Genomic DNA, 14,052 nt, shown 5'->3' with positions numbered 1-14,052 from the left:
GAGCTCAAAAGTGGTGCTGTTTTCTCTCCCTTGAAAATATATTTAAAAGACATTACATTTGTTTGAGAACTTTGCTGATTGACTCTAAGTAAAAATAAGCGCCGTCTTGTATTGCATTGTTATGTCACATAAGCACCTTGCATAATTACCTTAGCCCCAACATAATTTTAATTATGTTAGAATTAGTGCAAAGAATTTTATCTGAGGCTCATGTAAATATTTTGTGCTCTCAACACTTTGATGTACCTAGAAAGAGATTAATGTTTGCTTTGATAATTAGTCTGTTGCATGTGGCCAAAAATTCATTACAAACACAGTTAATTAAGTTGTCAACAAACCTTTGGTCTCCGGCTGGTGAGAATAATTCCATAATTTTGTTCAGCTTGACAGGGGATTTTCTTTTTTATTGCTATCAACCCCAGCTGTCCTCGGGGGCCCATGGCACAGCAGCATTTCCTGAGAGGTCATGCAAAACTGGACAGGACACAGCGCACGTGGTGCTGCCCCGGGGCTGTAACACAAGGAAAGAAAATGAACACAAGCAAGAACATCCTTGCTGTGCAGTGACCAAGCACTGGGAAAGGCTGCACAGAGAGATTGTGGAGTCTCCCTCACTGGAGATGCGGACAAGATTCTGGAGAAGACTCTGTGCCATGTGGCTCTGGGGTGGCCTTGCTTGAGCAGGGTGGTTGGACCAGGTGACCCACTGTGGTCCCTTCCAGCCTCACCTGCTCTGAGATTCTGGGGGTGCCACTCCAGGTGTGGCACAGAGGACAGAGGTGAACATGGGCTCTAGTTCTGAGCTAGAACTCAAGAAAGGGGGAAGCAAGAGACACTGATGTGTCCCCCCACTGATGTTTATCTGCTTCTGCTGAGGGATGAGGAGCCCCAGTCCTGCTGCTTGGAGCTCATAAGAGATGGTGTAGACAGCCTGCCTTGTGTTTGGGAAGATGGCCTGGAGCTTGCCTACTGCCTGTTAATATTGTGGGTCCAGAGAGGGGCCAAATGCCACCATGTGCTCTAGTAACACAGCTCATGCCATAAGAAATCAAGGTCTTTTCCCCAAACAGCCTTTCTCTGTTGCAGGAACTCTTCAGGAGGACTGTAGCCTGGCAGGATGTCTCTGTACCCCTGCCCCAGTGCTGTGAGCATGCTACAGTGGGAGCACAGACCTCTCTGGTGCCAAGGATCTCTTTGCACCATGCTCACACTTCGAGCTGGTGTGGCATCCCCCATCCTTTTTGTCTGAGAGCTGCAGCTGCCACTGGACTTGGACTCAGGTAGGTGACAGAGAGCCCCAGGAGGAATGAGGATTTGGGGCATCACTCAAGGACCAAACATCCAGTACCTCCAAGTGACTCATTTCCATTTCAAAGAGCCCATTTGTTTTATCTGGCAATTAGCTTGCATCCTCTGTAGAAAATGACTCCATAAATACCACCGAGCTCCCAGCCAATCTCCCCTTTTAAATATATTTTAAGTGCATGATTAATACACTTTCCCAGCCCCTGTCTGGGACTGTGCAGGGAGGTCAGGGAGCAGGTAAATGAAAGAAAATGGCTTCACTCGGCATTGACTGGGCTATTAATCACTGCCCATTTTCTATAAATCATGGCAGATGGCAGGAGCAGGCAGGCACTCGTGGGAAATGACACTGTGTGCATGACGGGAATCGCGGATCGCAGCGGACACTGGCAGGGGAAGGGGCTGCTCCTCACCCTGCTGTCCCCAGGGGAGGGAGGCCATGGCACTGCACCTGTGACTCACCTCCACGGGGCAGCTCTGCCCTGTAAGAATGGGTGAAAAGGTTTGCATGAACCCTGGAAAATTCACAGAATCACAGCTGGGCCTGTCTGGGGATGGCTCTGCTTCTCATCAGGCACAGGGCAGCAGAGGGGAGGATTTGCTGTATGTGGGCAGTGAGCATTGAGGAGGATGAGTGTTGAGCATCAGCAGCTTCTAACCGCCGTGGTCAGGGATACTTCTAATCAGAGCAACAATTAAAGATTTTGCTCCTGACACTGAATGCTCATGATTGCTTTGCCTCAGAGCAGATGCAGGCGGGAAACGTGAGGGAAGAAGTTAGACTGATAAAGTGAGGGGGACAGATACATCCTAAAATGAGCTTGCATTTGGCAGCAGCGTTCATCTAGGCATTTTCTGTGCTGTAGGCTTGGAGGGATTCCCTTTTCATGCCTGGGAAATGCAGGCTCTTCCCTCCTGGAGTGATTGACCTTCTAATACTGCCTGGCAGTGCCGTGGGAGTTGTGCTTCCCTGTATCTCTATTGCATCTATGAGTAGTGGAAAGCAGCAACTTTTTTTAGGAGAACAGACAAAACTATATGTATAGATGAATGAAAAGAGTATTTTAAATGGAGGCTGTATGAAAGAGAAGAAAAATACAAATTATGGGCTTTCTTCTCCTGTAAATTGCCAGTCCCAATGAAACCAGATGAAATAATCCTCTGCTGCACTTGGTATTTCTTCCACAGGGAATGGGATTTTTCCTGTCACCTCTCTTTTCTACCAGAGAGCCAGAGGGATGTGTTTTTCCCTCCTTTGCTGCAAGGAGAGCTTATGTTGAGCTAATCAGTTTTGCTTTCCCATAGCCTTGCATTGCCCTGCTTACCCCTGCAGCTGGGCACCCTTGATGCTGCCTGGCAAGGAGAGCAGCATCCCTGCCCACAGCCCCTCCTGCACAGCTCTCACCTCCAGCCCTGCTACACAACAGCAACAGCTCCTGTTCTCCTGGCAAAATAGCTGGAAGAGCAAACTAGGCTGGCTGCCAGGGACTCCCAGTTAAGTCACCACCAGTCGGGTGAAAATGGTCCAGAGTAAAGAAAACCAGGATCATCTGCTCCAGACCAAATTCGGTCCTGTCTGCAGGGAAAAGAGTGGACAAGGATGGGGGTGATGGATATAGTAAGTGGATTTAAGGCTTGTGAAGGACAGCCTCTGTCCATCCCTGTGAAGGTTAACATGGAGAATGGCTCCCTGAGGGATGTGGTGGGTGCTTGAGTGTGCTGAGGTGAGTGTATGCTGCTAGGCATGAGAGTCACAGGGACCTGCAGGGTGGCAGATGCAGAAAGTGAGCAGCAAAGTAATCTTGGAAACATGTGACCAGCAAAGGAAGAAACAGCCTCAAAAAGCCTGAAGGACCCATAAAGGCAGTGAGTGGGAGATGTGAAGCAGAAGACATGTGAGATCAGGAAAGGAGAGATTAATATGCCACAGCCAAGAAAGCTTCACATTATGAAGCGCAGGCGGGCTGATGGAGAGGATGGCACGGGGACTTCAAACAGCAGCTGGGTGGCCTTGGTGCCTGCTGAAGTCATCTTCCCAGCCCAGGAGCTGCCTGGGGATGTTGTGTGCCTCCTGCTGCTCCACCAGCACAGCTGGGTCAGGCGAGGAGGAGGAGGGCTGGTCGCCTCCACAGGCAGCTGTGTGCAGATGTTTTCCGCTGAGGGAAGAGCAGTGAGGGCATCATTTGAAAGGAAAGGGAAAAATCATAACAGAAGCTGTAGAAAAATTATTGCTGAAGGAAACCTTGCTCTCAGGCTGTCTGAAACAATGTAGAGTGAAACCCCATTTTTTTGGCACCGAGGTTTTTCCTTCCACCCAATGCTGTTTGAACTGGATGTTTCTCACCCCAAACAAGCCGTGTTTGGCTGCGCTGGGCTCTTCAGCTGCTCCACATCCCCTCTGCCCTGCCTGTGCCTGGGCTGGGAGATCTGCAAGGAGAACCCGGGGGACGGCTGGGTCCCCCACCCCTTCCTAATCCCCTCCCCAGGTCCCCCACAGGCCTCACGGGAGCCTAATATTTGTGCATGTGTGTTTTAACACGGCATATGGTCTTCATTACACACAGACTTCTCGCTTCCATAATTATACCATGATGGGAGTTCCTGTCAAAGCCATAAAGCAAATTCTCTTCCCCCCGCCGTGTCCCTCCGCCCCCATGAGCCCTCCCCATAAAACTCACAGGGGTCTCCAGTTTGCCGGGAGAACCCTCCCTCGCTGGTGGAATTAACCCTTTGCCTCCCCCCATCCGGCAGCTGCTGGAAGAAGGCTGAGCTTTCCCCATGGAGGCTGGCTCACCAGGAAAGGGGAAGGTGGTGTCCAGATTTTGGCTGTGTGAGAAGAAGCAGGGAGAGCCAGCAGTGCCTAAGCCATGCTGGGGAGCTGGGGAGGCAAGCAGCAGCCTGGGCCATTGCCCTTGTTGCTGCTCTCAGCATCCTTGGGCATGCACTGCCGAGGCACAGGCGCCTCTGGGTAGCGCATGGCAGCTGTAGAACAGCACCAGCCACAGCTCAGGACAGGAAATGAGCACAGGCTGCATCTGCAGGGGAACTGCAGTGCACAGGCTGCAATTACCTGCGCTGGAGTTTGGCCAGAGCCTGCTCCTGCAGCATCACTGCGGGGCCCAGGGGCTGGGGCTCGGGGGCTGAGGGGTCAAACACAGCTCTGGAGGCTGTTTGGGGCCTGGTGGGTCATACCCAAACCTTGTCTGGGGTGGATGGAGGCATGAAAATATGGAGAATTTATGCACAAGGGGGAAATTCAGCTTTATTTGTATGCTGCATTTTATGTGTGTGCTGCATTGAGAGGCATTGGGATGATGCAAATTTAGGTGCCCTTTTTCTTGGCCAGTCTGTAATTGCACTAGAAAGAGGGAGTACTGGAGGGGACAACTTCTCCCAACAAGTCTTTCTGACCCCTAAGCCAGGGTGCTGCTGAGAGTCAGGAAAGAAACCATTTCTGGGGCTGCCCTGGCCTTTGGAGTCACCAGGATATTCCCAGTGGGAATGGGCTGCAAAGGGCTTGCTCAGCATCACACCAGAGATCTCACTCTGCCCTGTGCTCATCCTGACAGGAAAAATTCTGTTTCCCACTAGGTGGTAGAGAAGAGCTTGGCTGAAAATCCTCCAGCTTCTCACAGCTGAGCAAGAAAGGGGGGTTATAAAAAATTGAAGCCCTCTGTTTTAGCCAAGAATCCAGCAGGCCCAAATGTAGGAGCGGTGTCACTGCAGAGGGCTGGGGACAGCTGAGGGGTGGCTGAGCAGGGCACAGGTGCCACCCAGCCAACACTGGGTCCTGTTCATCACCAGCCACTGTGTGCCAGGCACTGGGAACACACTTTTTTTTTATGGCTGTGGATATTTTATGACCCTTTACTGATTGGTTTTGGGGAATATGGTTTGAAATGGGTTGTATCTGATAAAAGAAAGAGGGGAGCAGGGGAAATGTTCATGCTGATTTCATCTAGCACTTGCAGGTCCAGCATCACCCCAGGCTGTCACAGAGCTGGTGAGCTTTGCCCGCAGGCCTGCACTGTGACAGTACCTTTGGTGCTTTCCACTGATGTTAACTCCCTGATTTTTCCCTCTCACAAGTCATATACATCTTCATTGACAGTGGTGTTAACTAGACACGGGAGTTATTCCACGGCAGGATTCATGCCCAGCCTGGACAGAGGGACAAGAAGGTGGCAGGACAACCTGACACCTCAAGAAGGTTGTTTCCTATTGACATCTCCAGTCCCCACAGAGACAGCCCAGGGCTGGGATTCACAGACACCCCACAGGACTGCCTGAGCTCCTCTTCCACACCCTGAAAGATCAGAGGAGTGGCAGAGCTTCAAGAAGTCACACCTGAAGGAGGATAAAACACCTGGCTCTTGCTAGACAGATGTTTATTAATCTGACCAGTTCTTAAATGGCTCTAATGAGGTAATTCTGCAGCCTGCCCCCAGTCTGCACTACCCTCATGCTTACAGATATTTTCTTGCTGTATAACTTTAACCTTTTTTGCTACACTTGATGCCCCTGGCTTTCTTTGCAACACACCCTGGGCAGGAAAAGTGTTTTTTCCTTTTGACTATAGTTTATTGTATATCTGAAGCCCAATTCCACAGCAGTATTTCCTGATCTTACCTCTACCTCTTGCACACATCTTCCGTGTGCTCTTACCCATTATCCAAATCTTCCTTGGGGTTTGAGCTCAGCAGATCCATGCAAAGTGATGAAACAATCACAGATCAGCACCCAGGACACTTGACTCCTGCTAGACTAAAGACTGGCTTGAATTTTCAGTACCTGCTTGCTTTAGTTTGTGCTTTCCAGGCATCTTTGTGGGAGCTGGACCCCCAGTGAGGGGTTGAAGCAGGGAGTGAGGCACCAGCCTCAGCATTCCATGCTCTTCCCTGACTCTGGAGTATCACATTTCACTTTAGGAATTTTTTGTGCTATCTGAAATAATAGATGAAGGGTGACAGGTGCTGTGGACTGGGGGTGTGTCAGGATCCCATCACTCAAACATCCTGCCTGGATCTGTATTTGCCCACCTTGGTGATTCAGAGGAGGGTGGAAGTGCTGGCTGTGTTTCTTTGAGTTATCTGAAGTCTGGATGGATGAGCTGCATGTGATGGCATGAAAGCAGGGACTGTCTTAGCTCTTCTGGGCAAACTGGATGAGTGGGAGCTGTGCAGTCCAGCAGTTGGGGCTGGGCTCATCCTGGAGGGCTTGTGATCCCAGCACTGCACAACACTGGCTCATTACCTTTTTCTGAGCACACCAGGCTTGATTGGGATGGGGAACAATGAAAGGTCTGACCCAGCTGAAAGGACCAGCAATGCCTTTCAATCTGAAGGTGCCTGCAGTAACTCTGGGAGGTTTCTGCAGCCCTAAGGTGATTGTTTTCATGGCATGAGGGTTCAGAGGCAGTGTGTCCTGTGCTGAGTTGTCTAGGATAAGTGCTTAACTAGAAATAGCTCACTTTTCTTCAGATAGGCTCATGATAATGGTAAACACTTCCTAAAAGAGCCTGAGGAATGGTGTACCTGAATTTCAGAATTTTAGGTGCTTTTTTTGTCAGCTGAAGGAGGCTTAAACATAGAGTGTTAACTTGCCTGGAGAGAAATGTCTTTTTTCAGGAGTGTGCATCTCACGGGTGCAGAAGGAAAATGAAGATGCAGCATGGTGCTGCAGATTGAACTGCAGGCCATTCAGCTCCCAGCTGGCTCCACACTTCTGCAATGGTGGTGCTGCCTCGTGTGAAAAGGAGAGGTTCTGGAAGCCTCACTGTCCTGTGCTAAAACACAAAACCACAGTCCCCATGTGGTGTGACCCTGGGCAGTGCGTGCTGTGCCAAAACACACTGTCAGAGTGAGAGTTCCTGCAGGACAGGCAGGGATACAAGGCTTCAGGTCTGAGGATGATCAAGGGGAAGGAGGGAGGGTTCTGTGCTCAGGGAGTGGGGTCACAGTACAAAGGGGTCTCTAACCAGGAGCTTTGTGCCAGGAGGTGCCTGCTGGGTTCTGGGGTTCAGTCTGAGCTGCCCTGGAGCCACAACAGAGCAAGGCACAGGAGGGGCACATCTGACACCTGGTGCCTGAGCCCTTTCAGACTGCGTGGCTCCAATCTTTGCATTTGGGTCCAAGAGCAGGGAAGTCTGAAACCACCAGACTGTCCACAGGGAGAACTCTGAGTGGTTCTGAGTGGTAAAGGCTCCTTGGGGAATTCAGTAAGTTTTACTTCTTCTTGAGCACAGTTTTCACAATAGTTTCCAAACCTCCTGTTCCTGAGAGCATTCCTAGATACCCACACACTGTGCAGTCCCCTCTGGAGCACAGGGAGACCTGCATTTGTTCTGCTTTAATTTGAACCTTCAAACCTCCCTTGGACAGTAACAGCATGGAATAAACAAGCTTTGTGTTGAAATACACTCCTCCTCAGTGCTACTCTGACCTAACTTGCTTTTCCTATGGACAATCTTGACACTCTTTGTTCTTTAATGCATTAATCTTCACAAGATCCCAGGGAAGCTGGGAAATGCTGCTGCTTCACTCTCCCTCTTGTTTTTAGGGATGGGGAACTGAGATCCTCAGTATCCCACAATCAACTAAATGCTGTTGAAAGTGCTTATTTTGTACCTTTTCAGAAAACCCAGAGGCCAGCAGAATGGGGGATGTATGTTCTGGAGGTGGATTGTATCAGAACTGACTGGACTGAAGATCTTGTGTTGACCTGAGGGGTTTTTTCCTGCAAAGGAAGGTCTGAGGCTCCCGCTGGACTTTGCTCATCTCCAGCACAGAGCAAGGCTGGTGTCCCCTGGATGGAAATCAGCAGGTGGGTGATTTGGTGGCATCCCTCTGCTCCTGTTGTATCACCAGCTGCTTTGAGGGTCCTGCTGCAGGGCCTTGAAGCAGCCAGGTCTGCTTGGCAGACCCAGAGGGACCTCTTGTCTCCCTGGTAATAAAAAGGAACTTTCCAGACAGTTGTGATGTCAAGTGTCCATGCTGGTGGGAAGGGGGTGAGAGGAGACCCCCTATCACTGTGACCCCCCATCACTGTGAGTGTGACCCCCCATTGCTGTGACCCCCTATCAGTGTGACCCCCATCACTGTGAGTGTGACCCTCCATCACTGTGAGGATGACCCCCTATCTCTGTGACCCCCTATCTCTGTGAGTGCTACCGGACCCCCCAAAAGGCTGAGAGCTTGGAAAGCATCCACACACACAGTCGATCACTTCTCTGAACTATCTGTGCTTCATGAGCCTCCAGCCCATGAATCTTGGAAGGCAAGACCTTCTCAGGAGATTTGTGGTGCATCCAGCCCCAGCTAGAAATACCACAAGAAAAGCCTCTCTTGGGGAGATCCCAGTTCTGAGCAGGAAATGCAGAGCAATGTGAGAGTGAGAAGAAATCCAGATGTGGCCACTATCTGCTTTATTTTACTCTGGGAAACCGAGTTCTCTTTTGTGGGATATAGTTTTGTCAAGCATGGTTCTCAGGCATATCCAGCCCTTGTGTTTGCCAGTTGTAATTGAGTCAGAGGCACATTTCAAAGCTCAGAGTGTGCGTGTCTGTGTGTCCGCGTGCCTGTGTGTGGAGACAGCCTCCAGCAGATCACTTTCTGTTGTTTTTCTGCTCACAGACTGAGCAGAGCTACTCACTCCCACATACAGACAGAGCTCTGGCTCACACAGCTGCCTGGGGAGCAGCACTGGCTTTTCTCCTCTTGGGCTAGGGTTGCATTTTTGAATTACTTTACCAAGAAGTGTTTAGGTATTTGAGTTTTTCAAAGTGAAGCAGTTTCTCTGCTACCAAGCCTTTGTTTCCTTGCGCATTGCAGAAGTTTTCTTTGCAGTGTTATCTTGTTTGCAGTCCCAGCCCAGCCTGGGAAACATGCAGCACAGTTCAATGCTGAGGAAAGGAACTCTTTCCTTTTGAAAGGGACTGCTTGGTGTGAGTGACAGCCACACAGGGGTGGGAGATATTTGCTGGATTTTGGAGGTGAGCTCAGGCTCTGGAGGGGCATTTGCAGGGGAGGAAAGTATCCTGGACTTGCCAGGTAAATGCAAGCCTGAAGACAGGTTTGGAAAGCATTTTATGGCCTTGTGTGACGTGGGTGCTTGCAGTGCTCCCGTGTGAGCTTTGTTCTCCCTGGCCCTTGGTCTGTAGGGTCACTGTGATGTCCAGGCTCTTGTGGTGCCAGGGAGCAGGAGAACATTATACACATTATACACATATCCATGAGGAGCCAAATCTTTATTAAACCTCAAAAAGATCATTAATCTCACCCAAATATTTGCTATTTATAAAGTTTAGGTAGGGGGTAGATACCCCTAGGTGTTTGGCAGCTAACACTTATTATTAAAATGAATAACAGGAGCAACAAAGTGCAACTGCTGGTCATAATTCCCCTGCCCCTCCCACACTTTTTTGAGTGCATCCAGTTGGCCCCAGAGCAGTACTATTCCTCAGCAGAAACTTTCCAGCATTTATTCATCACACACAGAGTTGACAAGTGCCTCCAATTCTCCAGTTACCAATGCACTAATGAACATCTGCTAGTCTTTCTTGCAAGTTCAAGGACTTGGGCAGGGAGTAGACTGGGGACTAAATTGCTCTCTGTGTCTGAATAAGGTTAAAAGTGGATTTTACATGAGGGCAGAGCCTTCTCTGGGGTTCCTCATACTTCTCAATTAATGGCTTCCAAAGCTCAAACCCTTTGGTTAACAGCTGCTTCTGAGAAATGGGGCTTTGAGGGAAGGAGTGAATGTGTCTTGAACTATCAGAAAAACAAGAAATAGAGATAATTTTTAGCTTGTGAGTAAGTTAAACTATTCCAAGTAGTCTTTGCTGTTGCTAGTCCTGGAGAGTTTGAAAACTTCTGGCAACCATGCAAGATCTTGCTTTGCTGCCTCTTGCTAGTGGGAATGTAAAAATTGCCCAACAATATATGCAGCCAAACCAACAATCATCTGGTCCCACAATGAGTATCTCTAACAGACAGCTAATTACTTCCCCAAAATCTGTGAATATTTGCTCTGGAGAACTAGCAAATAGCAAGATCTGTCCTGTACAACAAAAACTGCTCTAGAGCTTCTGCACTGTCACTTTAGTCCTGTCACTGTTTTATTGCTGGATGTTACATACAGGAAGAAAATTCAGGTTTGACTTAAGCCCTTGGATTAACAGCAGGTACAAACTGTGGTGGCATTTAACCCAGTCTTCTAGAAAGTAATTTGTTTGTGTTTAATGATTTCTGTCTTCCTTACACCAGCCTTTTAGCTCTCATTCTTTGCCTTGTCACCCATTGCCACCCAGCATGTTGTTTTGCAGTGTGGAACTGGGATGTGGAAATGGCTGGAGCAGGGAACCCAGCTCCAGGGAGAGCGTGCTACCTGGTGGGTATTGCCCAGCCGTGCAAGGAAGCCTAAGAGCTCTGAAAAATAACAAAGGTACGTGTGAAAGCTGATGCATTTAACCACTGGGGCATCTCCTTTAGGAGGTCACTGACAGCACTTTTCTTGGAGGCTGGAGCTGCCTGTAGGTGCTGGTTACAGGTGCCTGTGCAGGGCAGTGGTGTCGCTGTGAGCCGCTGTGCAGCACACAAATCATTGCTGATGAAAATTAAATACCCAAAAAAGAAATTCCACTACCAATGGAGTGAGCAAATCATGCACAAATGACTAATAAATAGCACTGCAATCTCTCCTTAAGCTGTGATTTATCTGTCTGGAGACTTATTAAAGAAATGTTCCTGCTGTTTGCACAGTTTTTATGATGGTGCTGCTTTTTGACCCTCTCAAGTGTCAAAGCCTCTTTCTGTGCTCTGGCAGTCCCAGCAGAAGCCCCACATGTCCCCTCCACCCTGCAGTGCCTGTGACTGAGTGTCCCCACTCCCTGATGCCCTGCTCTCTCCCAGCCTCACTCAGCTGCCCTGTGCTGCAGTGAAATGCCCTTCTTGTGCTCTGTGCAATGAAAGAACTTTCTGTGCTTTGTCATCTCCTGATCAAGCACAGGACTCAAGGGAATGCAGGAAGGTGAGTCAGGGGAGGTTTAGGTTGGATATCAGGAAAAGGTTCTTTGCCCAGAGGGTGTTTGGGTGCTGGAACAGGCTCCCCAGGGAAGTGCCCACAGCACCAAGCCTGTCTGAGTTCAATGTGGTTGGACAATGCTCCCAGGCACATGGTGGAATTCCTGGGATGGCTTGTGCAGGGCCTGGAGTTGGACTCAATGATCCCTTCGAACTCAGCATATTCTAGGATTCTGTGATCCCATGATTCTCTTTTCCAGGGCTGTTGCATCACTGCTGGGGGAGCAGAGCAGCTCATGCAGGACCTTCCTCCTTTTCCCAGGCAAAACTCATCCATGTCTGTCTGGACCAGAACTTTTGGAATGTGAGTGGGTCAGGCTGTTTTGGGCAAAGCTGTGGGAGCACTACCCTGGCTGCTCCTGCCCCCTTGTCTGTCCCTGCTCTCTGCAGTGCACTCAGAAATACTGAGCTAAGGCCAGACAGAGGAAAATCTCAAACACGTGGCTTTAAAAATAAATGTTTTTTTCTTTCTTTTAGCTAAAATGTGCACTTTGCATAGCTGGCTCATGAGTTCCAGCACATTTGGGGTCAGCAATAGTTTGAGGTGCCAGTGTCTTGCTGACGTTATTGGATGATGGGCCAACAAACCCCTACATGTCTTTTTGATGTGTGGGACATGACAGAAGCAGCTAAAGCTGTTCTGACTCAGCCCTCAAGCATTTCTGACATCAAAGTGTAGACACAGGCAGTGCTGAATGGTCAGGACTTTGTGTTGAATCTTTTCTCACTGCTGTCTGGGGAAAAAAAAAATCTTTAGCTGCCAGTGAGGTTGACTTCCACTCTGACAATAGTTCACCCTGCAGAATATACAGTGTTATGTGACATGTAAAATTGGGGTATGATGTAATTTAGTGTTTCCTGCTCTCTTTATGAGATGCACATCCAGTGCATGTAACCCCCTTTTAATAGTTAAAACTCCTTGCACATAACCTCCAATGCACATAACCCCCTTTTAATAGTTAGAAAATTTCAGTGTTCAGAGTGGGAACAGGGAGGAGAAAAAGGCACTTGAGGTATCAGCTTTGAGTGCCCTTTTCAGTGCAGGACAGGGAATATCTGCACCCATGTATGTGCTGCCCTGATCCATTGACCAGAATTGTCTCCAGCTGAATGAGCAAGCCCAGCTCCCACCTTGCTCCCCTCTCCATGGCTGAAGGACCCTCCCAGGACTTTGCCACATAAATTGGCTTCCCAAATATTCCCAGGTCTGCACACAGAAGCCACAATGCACCTTGGACTGTCACATTCCTGACTGCAGGTACATCCACAGAGGCTGAAACCTTGTGATAGCAATGCTAGGAACAGATCCAGCTGAAATCCAAGAGAGATACAGGCAAGAATTAAGGAGGAAGTTTTTCACAGAAAGAGTGGTCAAATACTGGAATCATCTACCAGGGAGGTGGTGGAGTCACCATCCCTCAATGTGTTTAAAAAAAGACTGGACGTGGCACTTGGTGCCATGATCTAGTTGAGGTGTTAGAACATGGGTTGGACTCCGTGATCTTAAAGGTCTCTTCCAACCTAGAAATTCTATGATTCTGTGAAATTAAATTTATTTCATTAAAAAATTCATACAGGAGATGGTCTTCAATAAAGTCAGCAAACTTTGTGGATCAGCTCTATTTACTTTTTTTTTTATATTATTTCATAATAATAACTCTCTTTGTTGGGACTTCCAGGAGTGTCACCACCCTTCCAGCACCAGCTGGGTGTACCCAGGGCTGTTGGAAACACCCTCTGGGCTGTGATCCCGCCCTGGCTGCCCAGCCCTGCTCTGCAGCCCCCAGCCCCACAGGGCTCCTGCACACACGCTCATGCCCTGACAAATACACACAGCTGAGAAAGGTTGGAAATTTCCTGCTTAGTGTCTGCTGTCAGAAAATGCTGCTCGGCTACACTTGAGCCATCCCCATGGGAGTGTGTCAATTTGGACAAACTGAAGTTTAGGGAAAAAAAAAAAAACCCCAGAATAACTCATTTCAATAAATTCAGAGCAGTCAGCTGTCAGAATGGCACATTTCAAGTTTTCAGTCTCAAATGCCTTCTCTTTGGCACCGCTGTGCATTAATGTATACCAGAGTACAAATTCTTACATAAAATAATGCAAAATGAATTATGAAACAGAACAATACTATCCAAATGTGGACTGGAATAGAAACACGGAGTCCTCAAAATATGAAATGTACATTAAATATAAGCATAATGGAACGGAAAAGAAAAAATCCAAAAATGCAAACAAATACTTCAGTTGACCTGAAAGGAAGTGTTTCCAGAATATTGTTTTGTAAGGGATTGCTGACAAACCCAAATTTTACCTTTCCTATTCAGTTTTTAGTGTTATGTCAGAAACCATAGCTGGAGGGAAGTCCAGAGCAGTAGATGCATGAATGTTTTTATAACCATACACAGGTAAACTGTAAATTGTTATTCGATTTCTCTCTTTTCTTCTTTTTCCTACACCATCTGTCCCATTCTATAAACTGAAGCTGTTTTTACTTCCTACGATGGAGTTAATTACAAAGCAATTAATTGACCCAGTTATTCATGAGAGGTTTTGGTCATCCCATGGATGACAGGACTTCAAGCTCCTTTTATTTTTCTTTCAGGGCAATCACAGAAAATCTAGTGGTAGCATCCATGTGCCCAGGAAGGTGGGGAAGGTTGACCT

Source organism: Ammospiza caudacuta, chromosome 8 (genome assembly GCF_027887145.1).
Source record: "Ammospiza caudacuta isolate bAmmCau1 chromosome 8, bAmmCau1.pri, whole genome shotgun sequence".
Classification (NCBI taxonomy): domain Eukaryota; kingdom Metazoa; phylum Chordata; class Aves; order Passeriformes; family Passerellidae; genus Ammospiza; species Ammospiza caudacuta.
This window is presented reverse-complemented; position numbering follows the sequence as displayed.